The sequence below is a fragment of the Cavia porcellus genome, unplaced genomic scaffold, assembly GCF_034190915.1.
Source record: "Cavia porcellus strain 051 isolate PalLab524CR breed Dunkin Hartley unplaced genomic scaffold, mCavPor4.1 scaffold_5, whole genome shotgun sequence".
In the NCBI taxonomy this organism is placed as follows: domain Eukaryota; kingdom Metazoa; phylum Chordata; class Mammalia; order Rodentia; family Caviidae; genus Cavia; species Cavia porcellus.
Window position 1 is genome coordinate 9199911 of NW_026947488.1, and position 20488 is coordinate 9220398.

Consider the following 20488-nt stretch of genomic DNA (forward strand, 5'->3'; position numbering starts at 1 on the left):
AATTTTAATAGAATTTAAATAAAGGAAACCTGAAGAAGGAAGCTTAGATTTTTGTACCTAACCATCTACACTTTCTTTAGCTTTCTATTCTTTCCCATTGACCCAAACATCCAAGAATTATCAGCTCCCTTCAGCCACAAAAACTTCCATTAGTGGTCACTGTAACCCAAAAGCACTGACCACAAATTCTGGAATTATTTGTATTTTACTGCCATCTGTCAAAGATCGCTTGGTGGTCCAGGCTGTTTTGTTTGTAAACTTTCCTTCTCTTACTTACTATTTTAAAGATGTCATTCCGTGGTCTTTGGTTCCCTGTTCCTGACGGAGTCCGTCATGGTCTGTTTCATAGATCTCCTGGAGATAATAGACTCTTTTCTCTATTTTAAAAGCTCTTTATCTTTAATTAGGATTTCAAAGTTTTGAGGTGCTTGAGATACCACAGATATCTGGGTTGGTTTTTGTTTACACTGAATCAATGATCTTGCTGTTTTCGACCTAGTATGACAAATTTTTCAATTTTATTATCTTCAAACATTTTTCTGTCCCTTTTTCTCTCTCCCCTGCCTCTTGGACTTCCATTTTACTTATTAAGAGCTATTTAGTACCATCATACAGGTCACTAAACCACTTGATTTGTTTCTCAGCAATTTATAAGCAACAGATAAGCAATACTGTCTCGTGGAAAGAAATGCCTCAGGATTATGTTGATTGTAATCTTGTGTTCTTCTTCACAAAAATATGTAATTTTAGCTTTGTTGGCTATTCTAGGTGTCTTCATAGCTCTGACTTTTTCTGAAAGAACTCTATCATCTTCATTTTTAACTTCTTAGTTTGGTGCATAATCATTATCATAAAGTTTCTAAGGTAAAACATTTCTGAAGCCTGGTCCTTAGAATAAGACCACAGACAGCTCTATATTTTTTCTATATCTTCCACGTGTCCTGGATGCCCATGGCTTCTTTCTAGCATCTGAAAATCACTGTCCAACTGTTATGATCTTTGTGAAAGTTTCAGAAATATTTCTTCCAACGTAGATCAAGTGAGTAAACTATTACTTTCTCACGTAAGATGAAAAATAGCAATTTCAATAATCATTGCTTAAGGGGGCTGGGGGTTTCGCTCAGCGGCGTAAGCGCCTGCCTTGCAAGCAGGCAGTCGTGAGTTCGATCCCCGGTACTGATAAAAAAGGAAAAAAGACCAAAATAATAATAATAATAATCAGTGCTTAAATGAGAAGAGCTATATTGCATTTAATAGAGAATGTTTTTATAGAGGGTTAACATACACATAAAGCAACATCAATACTGTTCTGGATTTCTTTTCCAGCTCTTCAGACTTTCATAGGCATCAGTTCCTCATTATACCTGCCCAGCTATTGTAGACCAGAATGTGAGTCAGGACTAGATAGCAGGAGAGCTGACAGGGTAGCAAAATCAGAATTCAGCTCTGTAAGTATGGAAGAAAATACAAAGTCATGTTCCCCTCTCCCACAACACAGACATGTCTGTGACCCCGGCTGTGTAGAGGTTTTCCTCACACAAGAAATAATTCTGCAGCTGCTGCTCCAGCCGATATAACCTGGGTGTCCTCTGACTCACTTCAGTCTGCCGCAGCTCCTCAGATTGAGGACGCAGGCCCACAAGACAGCCTGGTCACTTCAACTGCCAGTCACCAGCACAAGCTGTGGCTTGCATGGCCGGCTATCATGAGGGGTTCCCACAGCCCCATCCTTGGGCTTGTTCAGTTTGCTAACACGACTCACAGAATTCAACTGTACCTACGCTAACCCATTTATTATAAAGAATATTACAAAGAATGCAGAAAAATAGGTTTGCGAAGAGCTGTGAGTAATGACAGAAGGGGTGTGGAGTGTCCATACCTCTCTGGGATGCCACTCCACAGGAATGTGTGTGCTCAGCTGCCTGCAAGCCTCGCCACTGTCCCAGTCCTGTTGGGTTTTCATGGAGGATTTGCTGTATAGGTATCACTCCTGTCTGTCTCCCTGCTCCAGAAGCTGGGAGGTCAGGCTGCAAGTCCCAACCCTTTGACGGTGGTGTCTTAGTGCTTCCAGTGGCCATCACCTGAAGACTCTGCTAAGACCCTGCAGTGGAATTTTGTAGTTCTGAAAAATCTCTGGAATGTCCATTCTAGATTCCTTGGCCAACCTGGGCCAGAGAAGGAATACTCCTTCATTCATACCACACACACACACACACACACACACACACACACACACACACACACAGAAAAGGAGAGAGAGAGAGAGAGAGAGAGAGAGAGAGAGAGAGAGAGAGAGAGAGGTAGTGTAGTTATTAACTACTTACTGTCATGATTTAAGGACAATTCTGAGATGATTCGATTAAGTACACGTTCCCCTTTGTAAGCAATGTAGAGGGTCTGGCTTTACACCATTGCTTCTCTAAGCGTGCAGGGATAGTCCCCAAAATCCTTTAGTTACTAGGCATCAGATATCTGGAGGCATTACATGGAGGGAGCCACCAGAAGTAATCAAAATAGACAAAGCAAACTGTAGGAACAGAGCCTGGCGTCCTGCTAAGCAGCCAAAGGGCAATTTCTCTGCAGATGACAAAGCCAAGATTCTACTCTGCTGAGTGCATGAGAGAGAGCATACTATGTCCCTTCAGTAATCTCTAGATGGTGACATGGCTCTGCCTGGTATCACAAGGTACCCATTAGGATCCTTGCTATATTCACCCACTTGGGTCCATCCATCAAAGTGGTAGGGCCACATTTTCTCTTTTGTACAATTTTGTGGGTTCTAAGCTGCTTCTTTTATATCCTCACTCGCCGCAGTTTCCTTGCCACCTCCCTCTGACTTTTCCTGGAAAAGCATCTTCCAGCTACCACCACTCCCCTTTCTAGCTTTAGAAATATTCTGCAATCGTCTCCTCCTTCCCTCTGCAGCACGCATCCTTACCATTCCCAGATCAATCCTTGACTTCCAAATCAGAACTCATTTCTGCGGTTTTTATTCAGGGATATCCTTGGAGCATTAGGAAATTTAAGCAAAAACTCTGAACTATTAAATGGGGCTGCGGAAACCACCAGCTGGATCTTCTCTGTCCACATTCTTTGCTTAGAGGAAATGATTTTATTGCACTAAAGGGTCATCTAAAAGAAGATAGTTTTTAAAATATAATGAATGTTGGCCTGGAAAAGTGCTCCCCAATTACATTTGAATTCATTTTTCCCACTCTCAAACTTAAATGAGAGCGCTGGGAAGGATTGTAGAACACTGTGCTGCACTCGTGATCATAAATACATCAACGTTAATGCAGAGAGAACGTCTCACCCACGCCATTCCAAAGTCCCCTCCCGCAACACACACTCCCATTCCCTCATCTGTCACCAGAGAACAATTGCACATGGAGATAAGATCATTAGGAACGATGCACTGATTGAAAATGGGATCTGTGAAACACCTGTCCAAGCTTTTGCGATTTAGGTAATCATGAGAAATTGTGAAACTATGTTTCTTGGTGTTGCAGGGATAGACAAACTAGATTTGTTTGTCATCAAGCTTCCCCTTAGAATGTTTCTAATATTGATCCCCTTGCAAATATCCTTCACCTGGATTCTCACATGTCTTTAGCAATTGTCTTCAGCTGGCCTTGGGTTTTATGAAATTTCCCTATTTATAGGGTAATTATGAACCAGAGTCATAAACTGGCTGTTTTGCTTAAAATCACTCTTTATTCACTTAATCTCTCATCCCACTCAGCCAAATTAAGAAAAAAATCTTCTTGACTGAATTTTCAGGTGTGTTCAGAAACCACCCACGTTTTCCACTTCCGCTGCTGCCATCTTGGTTTAAGGTACCATCATCCCTTGCTCATCCTTTGGATTATTGAACAAACTTCTCAGGGGACTCCATTTCCACCCTTCAACTCACACCCATTCGCCAACAGCAGGTCCTTAAAAACCTAAGTCAGGTCACATTGGTTCTCTACTGAAACTCTCCGATGGTTTCCTGCCTGGCTCCAAAGTGATCCCAATCTTCCCACTGCCTACCAAGGTTTTCGTGGTCCTGCCTTGACACACTCACCACCTTCACCTCCCACTACTGGTCTGTTTGCACATTTTCCAACCCCACCCTCTGCACGGCCGCTTGCTGTCTTCCCCCCGCAAGCTTCAGCTGCATTTATTGCTCTGCTCCAGGACAAACCTCCTGGCCTAGGACGAAGGGCAGGAGATTTGCATTCAGAGAGCTTAGTCTGAACATCATTTCTGTCTTTACCTTGATCTTAAACAAAATACTTTCTCATCCTGAATTATTGATCTTCTGCATGTTGTAGGTGGAGATAAGCACCTAGCTCACAGGAAGGTTGGGAAGATTAAACAAAATGGTGACTGTAGGACCTGGCACAACACAGGAACCAGGTGAAGGTTAGTTCCATTCTCTTTTCAACGTCATTGATGTCAGCAGCATTACCAAAATATATTTCTTTAAACTTCATTCAGTTATTTGAGAAAATCTTGATCTAAAGTTATGCCCTCTTAATGTAGAATTTATCCTAACAGTACCTAGCTGCTAAGAAACAGGCAGCACTATTATACTTGAGTTCAGTTAAAATATTTCTCTCAGAATGGCATGCTACTATTTATGTTCCATTACTTTTATCTTTCCTTTATTTCTTTTATCTCTCCTTTCTCACTTCCCTCTTTCCATTTTTCTTTTGTCTTTTGTCTTCATTTTTATAACTTTCTAAATGGGTTTTATTTCCTTTTATCTGATAATTTAGTAAGAGGAAACATAAACACCACTAGGAGCTTCTTATTGTCACATTGCAAGGGTGAACTGCAGCGTTCTATTCCTTATCATTAAAATATATGTCTTCTGCCAGCATCTGGTTGAGGTAATTAAGCCATCTGTCCTTTGTTTTTAAAAAAGAAAGAAAATCACTGAAAGTAGCTCTTGATAGTTTGTATGAGCTTATTCTTATTCCTACACACTTTCTTGCCTCACCTATGAATATTTCTAATAACAAGGAAATATTCATTGAATTATATCTGTAATCATTACGTTTAAATAAAAATGTGACTCAAATCAAAACAAGCACCAAGATGTTGAGTCATTTCTGTCTCCTGTGCCTGCACCCTAAAATTGAACCAGTTAAATGATCTAGGGCATGATTTGCTCCAGAGAAGATACAAAATCAAAACAATTGGTTCTATCATAAATGGTGCTTGCATATCCAATTACTTCTGGACTCATAAGGGAATTATTACCTTTCAGAAAACATTGCAATAAAACAAATCTAATTGCTACAGCTATATTGAACACAATTCCAAAGAAGAATTACATTCTCTGTTTGATACTTTAAAAATTATCTTATATACAGTTTGACAATATACTTCTAGATTGTATCATTACATTTTTATAAATAGTAAAACTGCACATACTGTTTCACCTTTAACCAGCACATCTAAAAATCAGACAACTTTCCTAATATGTGTCCAGCATAATTTAATGGATATAGCGGGAAACAAGACAGATGTGAAATCTTTGCTTCATAAAGAAATGTAACATTTAATACTTGACCTTAAGAAAAATTCTATAAATACTGAATTTATGTCAAATATTTCTCTATGAGAATACACACAGTATATATATATAGAAAAAGTGGAGAAAAATAAAAATGCAAAATCATAGTAGAAGACTAATAAATACATGTAGATCCATAGAAGAAAACGCCATGCCATTAAAAATCCACTTGAAGAATATTAAATGAAATGGAAATTGACTTGAATAATTTACGTGACTGAAAAAAGCCAGAAAAGTATTCCCCTAAAAAATATTTTCTGGGGTTTTTTTTTTGTCTTTTTTTTTTCTTTCATTTTTATCAGTACCAGGGATCGAACTCATGACCGCATACTTGCAAGGCAGGCGCTTATGCCACTGAGCTAAATCCCCAGCCCCATAAAATATTTTCTTTTTATTAATTTGTGTGTTTCCGTAGTTTCCTGGGCCACCAAAAATTTTCATAAACTATGGTAATTCCATGACTTCAGCCAGAAACATACTGCTGCCATTGTGGAGGCCAGAAGTACTAACTCAAGGTGTTCCCAGAGCTGGCTGCTTCTGGAGGCTCAGGGGACATCAGCTCCATGCCACTGCTTTGGCTTCCGGTGGCACCAGCTTCCTCAGCCACCTATAGCTGCAGACGCATCATGCCTGTCTCTGCCCCCATTTTCAGATATTGTCCTCTCTGTGTTTCTTTGGATGTGTGCTCTCCGGTCTTATCCGGATATCGGTCATTCGGACTGAGCCTCACCAGGTGGGATCTTACTAATCAGGTCATCTTACTAAGTACATTTGCAAAGATTCCATTTTCAAGAGGAGTCATATTCTGTAGCTCCAAATGAACATGAATTGTAAGAGTGCATTATTCATTGCAGGATGAAAATAGATAGATAGATAGATAGATAGATAGATAGATAGATAGATAGATTAGATAGATGATAGGATAGATAGATAGATAGATAGATAGATAGATAGATAGATAGATAGAATAAAACTGGTAGCCACTGTTGTCTGAATGTGTCCTCCAAAACCCATGTGTTGGGACCAACCCAAACTACAACACGGGGAAGCAGGGCCCGAGGGAGGTCCCGGTAACAAGGGCCCTGCCCGTGGATGGATCAGAGCCACCGTGAGAGGAGTGTGGTTGGACACCCATTCTGTTCTGCTCTTTCACCACATGAACACACAACAGTAGTGTGTCTTAGCCCACAAACCTTTCGCCACATGAGCAAACGACTATTAGTCTCTCTGAGTTCATGCCAGTGCCTTGATCCAGATTTCTCAGCCTCCAGAACTACAAGAAATAAATTTCTATTTCTATTCTTTATAAATTATTCTTCTATACTTTTCCGCATAGCAGCATGAAATGGACTAGGACAGAAATGTGCACTCTCAAGTGTTATGCCTAATTACTTTGGCAACGTGGAACTAAAATTACTTTTAATTATTACTTTTAATTCTGTCTCTTTACTACATTCCCTGGTTTTTTAAACATTGACCATATATTCATTTTCATTAAGAAAAATGCTATTTTAGAAATAGTCCTCCTAATAGCAATGAAATGTAGATCAGAATCATTTTTAAAAGCTATTGTTTTGTTCTTAAGAGAAATTTTGAGGCATCATCATGGTAAGAAAGGAAGTGTCCCTTGACTTAAGCAGATTTTGAAAAAAATTAAATTTGAACACTCCACCTAAAAATCACTTCTTAAACCATTAATAGTGCATTAATATTTCATAAAAAATAGTTTTATTCCATTTTTCAGATAAGAAAAGTAGGCAAAGTATAATATCTTCCAAAATTCACACACATAAAAGAAGATAGCAAGAAAGTAAGTGGTAACTTCAGCCCAACTTTTGCAATACAGCACAATTAAACAGTATTTCAGTGAAGTCAACTGAGCAAAACTGCAAACTGGATGGAAAGAGAAACAAGAAATAGAGAAACAACACTTAGAGATGAATAGTACAATGAAAACAAAGAGATAAACACATATAATTAAATATATTAAAAATATAAATGTATATAACATCATACATATGATATTATACATGAAGTGCATCCTTTCAAATTTTATAATTTGATGCCTTAATTCTCAGTGTCTTAAAATATCATTGTATTTGGAGATCTAGTTTTTAAAGAAGTAATTAAGCTAAATTGAAGTTGGTATAGTGGACTTGAATCTAGTATGATAGGTATCCTTCTCGGGAGAGAAGATTATGATACTGACACTTAAATAACGAAAATCCTATAAAGACGTAGAGGGATGATGGCCAACCAAAAGCCAAAGCAATATGCCTCAAGATAAATGGTCTTGGTTACTTCCTTTTTGCTCAGATAAAGTACCTAACAATCACAAGTTTAAGGAGTAATGGGTGATTTTATCTCACAGTTTCTAGAAGTTTCAGTCCAGAGTAGGTTCCAAGGCATGGTAAGTTCCAATCAGTCCCATAGACTGGTTCCAAGGCAGTGCAGCGAGACAGAGGTGGAGCAGTCAATGTATAAGCAGGCAAAAAATGCCAGCAGCAAGCCTCCCTTTCCCTTTTTATTTCATTCAGTCTGCAAGCCAATTGGTTGGTGCCACTTACACCCAAAGTTGGTCTTCTGTCCTTAAATCCATTCAATCACACCCAGAGCTATACTAATTGCATCAGTATCATGTGCCAATGATCCAGTATCACACACTTGTGATCCATTCATTCCCCAAAGTCCACCTATGAGCACATAAGGCTTTCTGGAACATCTAGACACAAGCCATAACATTAACCCTCCTGATACTTTCATTTCAGACTTCCAGCTTCCGGAATTATGAGGAAATAAATCTGTTCACTAAACCGTCCAGTGTGTAGTATGCTAATAGTTGTAACTTGACTACACTAAACTTTTTAATGAAATAGCAAAACTTGGTTGCCAGTTAGGATATTGAACCAGGGTTAAAAACGGAGATGTTCAACAGAACTTTGAAACCTTAGAACTGCTACTGAAAGGACACGGAATATTTTAGAAATGCCAATTACATTTCTTTACGATTACTCCTAAGTTGGGCCAGAGTTTATTTCTGTGGCTAATGGAAAATTCAATAACTTATAGAATATTCTTTCATAATAAAATGGCAATCCAATTAAGTTTAGGAGGGAATTTGTTGGGAGCCTGCCATGTTATTCATGAGAGCATATTCATAAGATGGCACCCGCCTGCCGCCTCCGCTGCTCCCCCGCCCATCGTGTGCCCAAGATGGCGCACACATCCTGCTTCCTGGTTCTTGCTCGGCTTACTGTCCCCGCCATATATGGTAATGATTGATTGCTTCCTTGTTGCCGCCCAATCGCCTGTCCCCACGTGTAATCCCATGATTGGATAACATTAGCTATATAAGCCCAAGTATAGGAAGTGCCCAACGCACAACACGGAAGAAGCCGTCGAGGACGGACATGTATTGAGGTTGTTGCCCAGTCAGTAAAGGTGCTTGCAGAGGCTGAGTGTTCGTGTGCTCCATTCCGCGGGACGGAAGCGGCTCCGGACAGGAATTAGATACTTTCTAGACATTTTGAGACGGTAGTGTGTGTGTGCTAGGCTTCTGACAATAGCCTCTGCTCTTTTTAAAAGTTTTTAGTAAAATTTTTAATCATTAACTATTTTTACAACTAAATACATAACACCGAGATTCAATTATAGTTACTATATTTTTAGCTTTTCCTTAACTCATCTTTTTCTTAAAGAACATAAATACAAATTTGACTTACACTTTATTCTAATCCATGTTTTCTTTTGGAGAAACAACTATTGACCTACTTTTAAGTTTTATGTAACTTTATGCAATGAATAATACGATATCCTAAAAATGTAGAATTGGAAGGCTTTCCCCTCCCCCTCCCAACATTCTGATGTTGCAACTGATTCTTATTATAAATCTGGAACTTCTATAAATCTGCTGAAGCATAACTTATTGTGTGAATAAACTGAAGGATTTTTCTTAAACAATTCTCCTATTGATAGAAAATCAGTTTGTTGTTGTTGCTACTTGGTGTTGACTTTTTTCTTTTTTAAAAGCTATGCAAAGACTATCCGTGCATCTGTGCCCTTTGTGTACATGCAAATGTCTCTTTTTAACTGTCTTCATTTCAGGTAACTCCTCCAGCCTTCACTGAGAGTACTTGTGGGTTACTGCTATAAACATCCTCCAAAGACAGTGTCAGCCCTCTGATGGGTTTGCTAATATAAGCTATGTAAAGACAGTGACATTCACTTTTGCATGGAACTTTCGCTTGGATGTGAATTCAAGTCTCCAGATGTTGGGTGCCATGCTTCATTTAGCAGGAAATCATATTAAAAGGATTGCACTGAGACCTTGGATAAATTGGTGGATAATACAAGAAGACCGTTATACATTCCATTAATCATTATAGTGCTTGAGGAAGGAAACATAAAACTCTTTGTTACCTGTTCTCGAGGAGTCATGAATCCTGACTCCATTAATGAAGGGAAATTTATTCCAAAGAAAGTACCTCAGTTGAGAAATACAGATTTCCTACCAAGCTCACCCAAGCTATGATCATCTTCCTTTAAATAAGCTGAGTTAATGTCTTAAAGTGTTATTTTAACATGTCAAAAATTTTTATCCTTGTGTTAAAATTGAGAGCTTTCACTTTTGAGAAAGGAGAATCCCATAGAAGCTATTTCCTTCCCACTCAAAGGAAGTGACACCATCACAGTTACATACAATTTAATCATGCGTTCATCTGAGGGTGTATTAAACATTTCTTAGGATAAAGCTGTCTATTATTTAACCACGTGCTTCCAATATGATAGATGCAATGAAGCTTATTTTATATAAATTATTTTATTGAGTATTCAAACCCTTCTAACAAAGTAGGAGTTACCGTCTCCACTATAGGAAGAAAGACGTTGAAGTCCAAAAGGGTTCAGCAACTCACCAGAGTTCAAACAGCAGAAACAGACAGGAATCTTTGTTCTGTTTAACTCGGGACCCCATGCCCTGACTTGATTTTGGGACCACACTTTGTGCTTCTGAATACGAAGAAAAATCAGATGCACACTCAGCTCTCAACAGGCTCATGGTCAGCGGTCATGAGGAAAGGGGCAAGGTCAGTCTGATTTCCTCACCATGTCCTTAGCATTTTTTTGTAGCACATGCTCTGTACTAGGTGTCCATTAATGGATCAGGAAAGAAACAAATCATTGAACACGAGCAAGCGTAGTGTAGACTTCCTTAATGTGCTGAGATGTGAGTCAGCATTTGCGAAAAAAGAAGATGATGTGACTAGAAACAGTACTCCTGGCAGTGGCAGCAGCAAAGGCAGACAGAGACTCAAGACACCGAGCAAGACGGGGACGACTGGGAAGTTAGGGAGACAGCAGGGGACACGCAGAGTGCACAGAAAAGCTCTGAACACAACTGAGGTGGATCCTTGCAGCCGTGGTAAGAAATTTGAAGTTTATTGTATAGTGCTAAAATACCCTTAATCTGCATGGCAAAAAATCACACAGAATGTCTGTTTTTATTCCCCGCACAGCATCTCTATCCTTTTCTGATAACCACACACACTTTTCCTTGGTGAACCAGCTTCCTCCATGGCTTAGATGGGACCATCAGGACATCGCTGCTCCCTACAAAGACAGTTCTAGAATCCAGCGTGGTGCATTGCTACATGGACTCTCTTGACTTTGGTGACTGGTTGAGAGAGAGGCACATGACCCAACAGGCATCCAAGTCAAACTCAAGACCTACGTTTGAACAACTCGGAAATAGAAGTTCTTTAGGCTCTTTTCCCTCTAGTGTGACAGAGCTCAGAAAGGGTAACTTGGAGCTATCTTTGAAAGATGACCTTTCTGAAAAAGAAGACAGACAGAGAAGTAGAAATCCTAACACTATCCTTTGTGCCACGGATCCAACCAATGCCTGAAGTTGGCACTAACCCACAAAAATCCAAAGATGTAATTCAATCATTTTCTTAGTAGGGTTCACAGAGCAATCCATGCCATTGCTAGCTGTGAGATCATGCAATGTGACAACACATCAGGAGAATTGAGTTTAAACTGATATATTGTATGTTAGCAAGAACTGAGAAGCAGATCGTGTTTTCTGGGTCCTTGATAATTTTTTTGGTGCCAGAAAATTGCTCATGTTTTTTAAGCATCCTAAAGTCTCTCCCTTTCCCCTTGGTACATTGGAAATGTCATCACACAAATGATCTAACCACATATAACTACACCACAGAGGTGGGAATTTATATTCATGAGAAACACACAGACCCATAATTCATGCACAATGCTGACATAAGGGAGTAATCAGAAGGCCTCAGTGGACCATAGATCAGTTCTAAATCTCAGATATATTTAGTACATTGTTGAGTTATACAACCCTTCATCTTGTAAATTGTCATCAAGTAGATTGCATTCTGGGCTTGTAACTGCTAACCCATGAGGGCTTCATCTTACGGACATTCCTGAGCCCTGTGTTTCATTATATTTGGATGCAGTGTTTTACCAATAAGTCTGTGGTGACCTCCGTACTGAGGACCTTGTGCTGATTTATGAGACATTCCAGATTCCAAGAGGAAACTTCCCAATCCCATAAGGATCGGAGTGAATGGACACATTATTTTGCTGCTAACTCAATCAGGCATAAATCTCTTCTCTCTTGCGTGGAAGTGTATTAGGGTGTCATTAAAATAGTCCTTCTCCCCCACAGACTCAGCATTGACCAAGTGTTTTAGGAGAAGATAAACAGCTAAGTATTTATGTCAATATCGCTGAGAAGACAGAGATTCCTATCATATCCCTTTCCATAGTGCCAATGGATGAGCTAACATGTAGAAGGCCATATGCAAACTTCTTTATTTATAAACTATTAAATGAGTCTTCCAAACTCAAAATTTAAACTGAAATTTTGAAAGGATATTACCCATTCATTCCATCACCCTTGCTTACTGGAGCCCCAGAGAGATAATAATCAATTAATAATAATCATTTAATTATTTAATCACTTAATTGTTATCATTCATTTTTTCATTAAAATCAATCTATGAAAAATATCATAAACTTCAACAACTGCACACAGGAAGTAACTACTGCTTCATGAAGTTAGCTATCTAACCATTAGGCAATAAATGGGAATTGCTTTCTGATTAGCCAATAAAATGAGTAGGAAGGGTTTTTGCTATTGGAGGAGACAGCTGGAAGATTCCAAATTAGGTTTTGAAAAGGGGGTGGTAAGACAGTTCTAAATTAGTTTTTGAGAATAAGATTGACATTTAATATATACGCTAACTGATGTCAGATATTTCCTAGATATACACCATTATTGCCTGCAGCAATACCCAAATGATACTTTAAGCCCCTTTACCTTGGTTATGAGGTTAGAGATACGTGGGTTAGAGCATCTAAATTTTGAGATATTTCTTATTGGAATATCTAGGTAGCACATGTTGAGTGCCTCTTTCTGAAGAGAGCTGTCTAACCACAGGCATGAATCACTAGAGCCATGCTTACATGGAAAGACCTTGACCTCCTGCCAGTGGGTGACTGGGCAGGAATGGACTCCTTCCCAGGAATCTGGAACAGGACATCAGGATGTTGACCAACTATAGAGATAGACAGCTGGAAAATGAAATCTCTCCATGGAGGGGAAGTCATCCCTGTATAAAAAGAAACTGAGAAATTCAAGAGGGCAAAAGGAAAAAATGGAATAAAAATGGACACCCTTCAGGCATTCCAGTCCCAGAGAGACAAGGAGAAGGCTGGGATCTTTCTTGCTTCCTAGTGGTCTTATTTTTCCCTAGGAACCACTGCTTACCATTTCCATGAAAGTCTAGAACCACTGAGTGTATTTGTAACAAATTTACATCTTTGTTCCTAAATTTGAAAGAATTTCTGTAACTTTCACACGAACCAGAGCAAATCAAAAATGTTGCAGAATGGAAAATTTATAGGTTAATCAAGAAGAAATCACTAGGTAAAGAAATAGGGGGGTAGAGGAGGAGCCCAAGAAAGGAAACAGTTGTCCCACATGGTTCAAGGAGAATTAATTCCAGGACACCCAAAGGTGATAAAACTCCAAAAATGCTTAAAGCCCTTGTATAAAATGTTACACTATTTTCATATAATCTATGCATATCTTCCCAAATACTTTAAATCATGTCCCGGTGATTTTAATGTCTAAAATATTGAAAATGCCTATGTAAATAGTTACAGTGCAGTACTTTGTTGTTTAGGGAATCGTGACAGGAAAAAGATCTGTGCACGTTAAGCACAGATGTAATTTTTTTCCAAATATTTTTGATCTGCAATCTGCTGACTCTGGTGACTTGAAACCCACAAATATGACAGGTTGGATGTGCTTTTCTTTTTTAATTAAAAATTTTATTGATGTACAATAATTGTACATACTTCAGAGTACAGTGTGATATTTCAATACACATATGCAATATGTAAAGCTCACATAATATGCAGTGCTCATATCAGGGTAATGGGCATACCCACACCCCATGATCGTATCTTTATGTGGGAGCATTCAAAATCCTCTCTTTTGGCTATTTTGAAATCCACAATTAATTGTTGTCAATCATAGTCACCCACAATGCAGTGGAACAGTAGAAGTGATTTTTCTGATGTAAATCACATCTGTACCTGTTAACCATCCTCTCTCCTTCCTACTGCCTCCCGTAGAAACCACTCTCCTGCACAAAAGGGAGCATACGCAGCTTTTTTCCTCGCCCCCAACTTATTTCACTTAGTATATTGCTCTCCAGTTCTGCCTATGTTGCCAATATCAGAGGCCTCTGTTCTTTAATGACTGGATGATATTTCATTGTCTGTCTGCAGCACATTTCCTGTACCCATTCATCCACTGATGGACCTTCAGGTATTGTGAATGACATTGCAAAACACAGGTGAGTACGCATGTCTCTCTCACATGCTGATTTCAGGTCCTTCTCACATACATGGCGTCATAAGGTAAGTGCTGAATGTTAAAATATTTTTAATTCCTGCAGATACATTGCCATGAATCCCCCTCAAAATATTCACCCTTGCTTCAAAGACACTTATGCCACCAGTCCTGCCACTTTCCGAAGCAATGCTGGAGGTCCTCCTTCACCAGTGTCCTGCACGAGGCACTCGTGATCAAAACTACACTGCACACTGTTGCTGAGTGGCCTTCAGTGGGCAGGCAGGCTTGTAAAACCACGATGGTGTCTCTACCCACCTTACTCACCAGACTGGCACCATGTGACTCTGGCTCTCACCCAAAGCCAAAGTGACCACAAAAGGTGGACATTTTGAACCAATGCAGGATGTTGAAGCAGCCATGACAGCGTAACTAATGATACTCACAGAGCGGGGCTCCCAGAGCTGCCTCAAAAAGTGGCAAGAACACGGGGGTAAGTGTGTTTGAAAAAACGGGGAGTCTTTGAGGGAGACCAGTGGTAACGTGTCTTTTACTGCAATAAATGTCTTTAAAATTTAAACATTTGTCATAGAGTGGATGGTTGGATCATATGGCAGTTCTGTTTTCAGTTTTTTTAAAAAAACTTTTATAATAGCTGTACTAGTTTACATTTCCACCAATCATGTATCATGTTTCTCTTTCTCTCTATCATTGACAGAATTACTTTACTTTTTAAAAATGTTTATTCTAAGTGTTGTAAGTGATGCTTCATTGTTTTTGATTTATAATTCCCTGATAATGAGTACTATTTCTACAAACATTTTTCCATAGGAATATCTCCTTTTGAAAAGGGTCCAGGCTGATCATTTGCTCACTCATAAACCAAGTTGTTAGGTTAGTTAGTTAGTTAGTTAGTTTGTGTCTTAGTTACTTTATGCTCGTCGCTGAGACAAAATACCTGATGCCCAGGTTGGGAAAGGAAAGGTTTATTTCTTAGAGTTTTTGGAGGTTTCAGTGCACACTCAGTTGGCTCCCAAGCAGGCGGGCATGGCTGGGCCATTTCATGGCGGCTGCAAACAGCAAACAGGAACCAGCAAAGAGCAAGACACACCTTCTTCTTGCCATCACATCACATCCTGGCTCCAACCCTATGTGGGTGGAGCACTGACACCATCAATCCAAGCACTAGACAATGAACCATCACAAATGAACAATGCAAACTCATGAGGCCTGGGGGCCACAGACATGAACCATGACAGTTTGCTTCTGCTGAGTTCCTTATATTTCCTGGACATTAATCTCTTCCAAGTGTACTGACTTTCAGTTGAATTCAATTCTATGTCAGGTCATTTAAAATCCTTCAAATTATTTAATTCAATATCTCTTCTATGTTAGCATGCCAAAATCTAGACAAGATTTGGAACTGGGTTTGGGGAAATTTGTATAATGTTACTACAGGTTTTCCCATTATGAACAGTACCATTTTTCTCTCTCACTTTGATAAATACCAATTTATTAAGTTATTACACATCAATAATTTATGGCACTGACTACAATCCACTCAACAGCCTAATGAAGTTAGGCCTTATTCTTTCTCTACAGAAAAAAAGAACCAAGGTTTAAGAAGGTTAAACAACTTGGCAATAGGCATTTGTGTAGGAAAGGAGAGACTCTCAAACCCAGGTTGACCAGTACAGTAAGCCTTGATTTTCTGTTGTTTGTGTTCAAAGCCCTCTATAAAAACTTTGAAAATCTCTACATAGCTTGACATGTTACGCTGACAACCACATCTTTCATCAAAGATTGAAAAGTATGTGATTTCTAGAATATTGAAAATATTGACTTTTTAAAAGTTTCACCACACTTTTTCATGCATGTGAAGGATTGTAAATATCATTGCACTTGACACCCACAGCTCCACTCCAAGTATACCAAAGTCTCCTTCAGTAGTCAGAAATTTTAAAGGGCTTAAAGGGTTGGGATAGTGATGGGTCAACATGGCTCTGGACAGCGCCTCCCTTCAGCTCTGACCTGCTTTCTTGCAAACCTGAAAGGTGAACCTAGCTCTTTTCATGCAGACACTAACGCTCCCCCAATCAGCTGTCCGTAAGTCAATCCGCCTGCCCCTATAACTCCTCCCCATCAATTCAAATAAAGCCCAGAGTTTTTTTTTTAGAGGTGCCTGTAATAAAAGCCTCTTTCCTTCCCTCCCTTCCCTCTCCTCCATCTCTCTCTCACATCAGAGGACAGTTTGCCTTTTATCCTGAAGTCGATCTTCTATTTTACATGCACTACAGAGACTGACTCTAAAATATTTTTGTGTTTAGTCCACTGATTGATCTGCTTTTCTTCAAAAATTAAATATAAACAGGTCAACTATTAAACTTTAGTTTACATTTCCTGTCACCATGGCCCCTCAGCATTAAAACGTTTCATCTAGTTGACTTAATTACAACCACTATTAGCACATATCTGAGCCAAACAACACACATGTCTTGCCAGTGTTATTAGGAAATGTGTTACAAATGCATCTCTTTAATGAGATGGATGACTTAAGGAATGAAAGAGGTTTATCTTGATTACATAGTACAGTAAATAACTTACAGTGTCAGGAGAACGTTAGTAAATCTGATTCTTCTGTAAGTCAGACAAAGTGAGTCTGATGCACTTTTGATACAAATATACAATGTAAGTCATTTTTTTAAAAAACAAACACAAAAAATGCTATAAATAAACAATGTTTACTTTTACAGTTACCTTACAACACAGTTGTAATTAAATTGTTTTCGCTTTGGTTTCCATGGTTGCTGGGTTGCACTTGCTAGTAGCCCCATCCTCGTCACCACTGTTTTTCCTCCTGCTTCCGGGCACCCTGGCCTCTGACTGAGCACTTGGCTACCGTACACCAGTGCGCTGTATAGTGGGCACACAGCGGCACAGCTGTGACTGAGTCCAGCAGTCACGAGAGCCCCCTTGGCGATTTGTTCACATCTATGTGTTGATCTTAATATGAGGTCTGCTTGTTTATCTGTGCAAATTCGCTATTTGCAAGTTCCCAAGTCTGGGACTTACTGGGTTTTTTTGTTTTTGTTTTTGTTTTTTCAGAAGAATGCTGGTCTCTAGCACACAAAATCATGGTAAGTTGTCTCATGAATCACAAAATGCAGCATTCTTGTCCATTAAGTAATTCTCATTGTGGAAAACTTTAAACTGCTCATCAACCAGGTTTGCACATCTGACTGAGAAATAAGTTTTAATACATATGAATAGTTTGCAAAATTTGCTATTAGGAACTTAACGAGTATTACAAGCATGTGAGTCAGCAACCAAATAAATATGCCTGTGAGAGGACTCTTCCAACAGCCTAGGACACAACATGTTACACCCAACTTCCTTATGTAATGGTCTTGAAAAGTTTAGAAGCGCAGCAGGGACAGCCTGCCACCACGTCCCCCACCTCTGCCCACTGGTCACAGCCTCACAACCACCATCCCCCTTCCCCAGCGGGGGCAAGAGTATTGTGCCATTTGTTGACCAGCTGAATCCATTTCCCATTCCATTCCTTACCGTTAATTTCTCAATCAGCTTCTACAGGGACCCTTTAAAACCATACCAGATTAAGTCATTTCTCTACCCTAAGTCCTCCAATGGCTTCTTACAGCAATCAGTGTAAAATTCAGAACCTTTAGGATGAAGTACAAAAAAAAGCACTATTTTGGACCACCACCCTTTGCTCCCTCGCCGTAACCTCCTGGGTTTGGGTGAGAACCTGCTGATTGGGAAACACACTTCAGCCTTCTCTGTGCAGGTTGCCCACTTTCTGTTCCATTACCTTAAACCCCTCCTTAAAATTGCTATGACCCATGACTCCTTCCCTTCACACATCCATTCCCAACATAGCAGCCTTCCCTAAATTCTGATCTGCAATTGCATTCTCCAATACAATGCTCTTCTCAGGGTTTTTAGCATCACCTGCCTCATAGGACGTCCATGTGTTCATTTTGCCTTGCTCACTAAATACAAAAGGCTGCTGGACAGAGAACCTGTTCTCTGTTGTTCACCACGGTCTCCCCAGAGATTACAGCAGTCAGAACCATAAAAGCACCAATAAAATTTGTGAGATACATGTAAAAGAACTAAAATCATATATAAGCACATACTTGGACAACTTTAAGTGGTGGGTCCTCATATCATAGTCTAAATCGAAGTCCTGGATTCTAAGTTCAATTAATCTAATGTAAGGTAAACTAAAGAATTTATCACAGAGGTAAATAGAGAGATTAAAGGTATGAATAATCACATCTTTTGATCCCTTCCCCAGCTATGGTTCCATGTACGGATTTCACATATTCATTCCCTCCTGATTTCAACAAACTTCATATGAAATCCTTCAGAGAGTATATTGCAAATGTTAATTGTAGGAAAGTTTGAAAATAATATGAACAAACAACAGAACTAAAGATTTGACAATAGCAGTAATCTACCACCTCTAGAAAATCAAATAGATTCCCAAATGTTCACCAAGTGAGCATGTAGAAAGATACATATCTGCCAACGCATTTCAGAGAAAAACTGTCCTGTGCTTTGTTTATTCTCCCTATCAGAATTAAATATTTGTTTTCTGAGCCTGTGTACTAATAATTTACAGGAAGTGATTGTTTCTATTAGGCCTGTGTGCTCATGCATTTCAGGGTCAGGTGAAAGCTTATCTCATGATAACTAGTTTTCTCTTAGACACCTGAATATTCTATTTCCTTTAAGTCTCATGTACTTATTTATTGCTTACTGATTTGTGGATGTTAAAACTTTTGGTATGTATTCCAATTTAAAGAAACTTAATTGTGGTAGCTGACCTTCAGTACTGCTCCTTAATAATCCTCAGCTACTAACATAGCACAGCATTCTCTCTCACATGGACTGAGGCTCAGTAGGACACTGGAAAACAGTGTGACTTCGGAAGATCAGAAGAGACACTGCTGCTGTCTTTCATTCTCTCAGATCTCACACACACAAGAACAGGTAGGAGCCTGGGAAAAGGTCCTTGTGTGAAGGAACTGAGCTCTCCTGCCAATAAAAAGCTCAGACATGAGCAAGTCTTGCTGAAAGTGGATCTCCCACCTCCTGTCAAGCCTTCCAATGATGGAGCCCAACTGTCAACAACAAACTCAAAACACACTGCAGCCAGAACCTCTCATCTAAGCTACTTCTGACTTCTTAATGTGGCAAATCACACAGTGTAATAAAGGTTTGCAGTGTTTAGCTATTATTTTGGAGTTCATTTGTTCTGTAACAATGTGCAATTAATACATTACAATCATAAGCATCTTAGAAGAGAGGCTACATACTATCGTCTGCTGCTTGATATGCACCAAATTCTTATTTCTAACTATGAAGCAGCTGCAATCCCACCAGGATATAATTACAGTCTCTGACAAGTATTTCAAGACAATCAAACCAAACTCTTTAGACTACGTTGATTCTGAGAAGCTGGGTTTGTCTTGGTTGCTAGGTTTCTCCCCAAACATGGTTTAGTAAAATAATTCTCTAGGCTGAATTATTTAATAATCTACAAAAACTTAGGAGCCAGAAGTCAATATTTCAATAAGCCTAAGTATTAACCCAACCCCTGTTCTAGTTTATGCACATGCATTAGCTCTCTCTTTCTTAGATAAGTTTGACCTTCATGGCAAGTTCTATTACTGGATTTTGAAAGGAATGATTTGCTTTGGTGTAATTTCATTTTTAAAGTCTTCAAATTGCAAGTTGTTAAAATTATGCTGTATTGGAAGAACAAGTGTGGGTAATACCTGATTATATTTTCCCTACCGTGAACTGGGAACAAAAGATAAAGACTGTTTTTTCATAGCAGATCTATACTGAGTGCACAGATGTATTTTCTCTTAGAAGAAAAAAAAATGTGCTACAAAACCAGAAAGTTAATTGGGCTAATATGTTCCTGTCAGGAAAATCCTTTGCTTGCATTTGTCTGTCTAAACAGATGCTAAGAAAAAGAATCAAAAAAGTAATCCAATTAT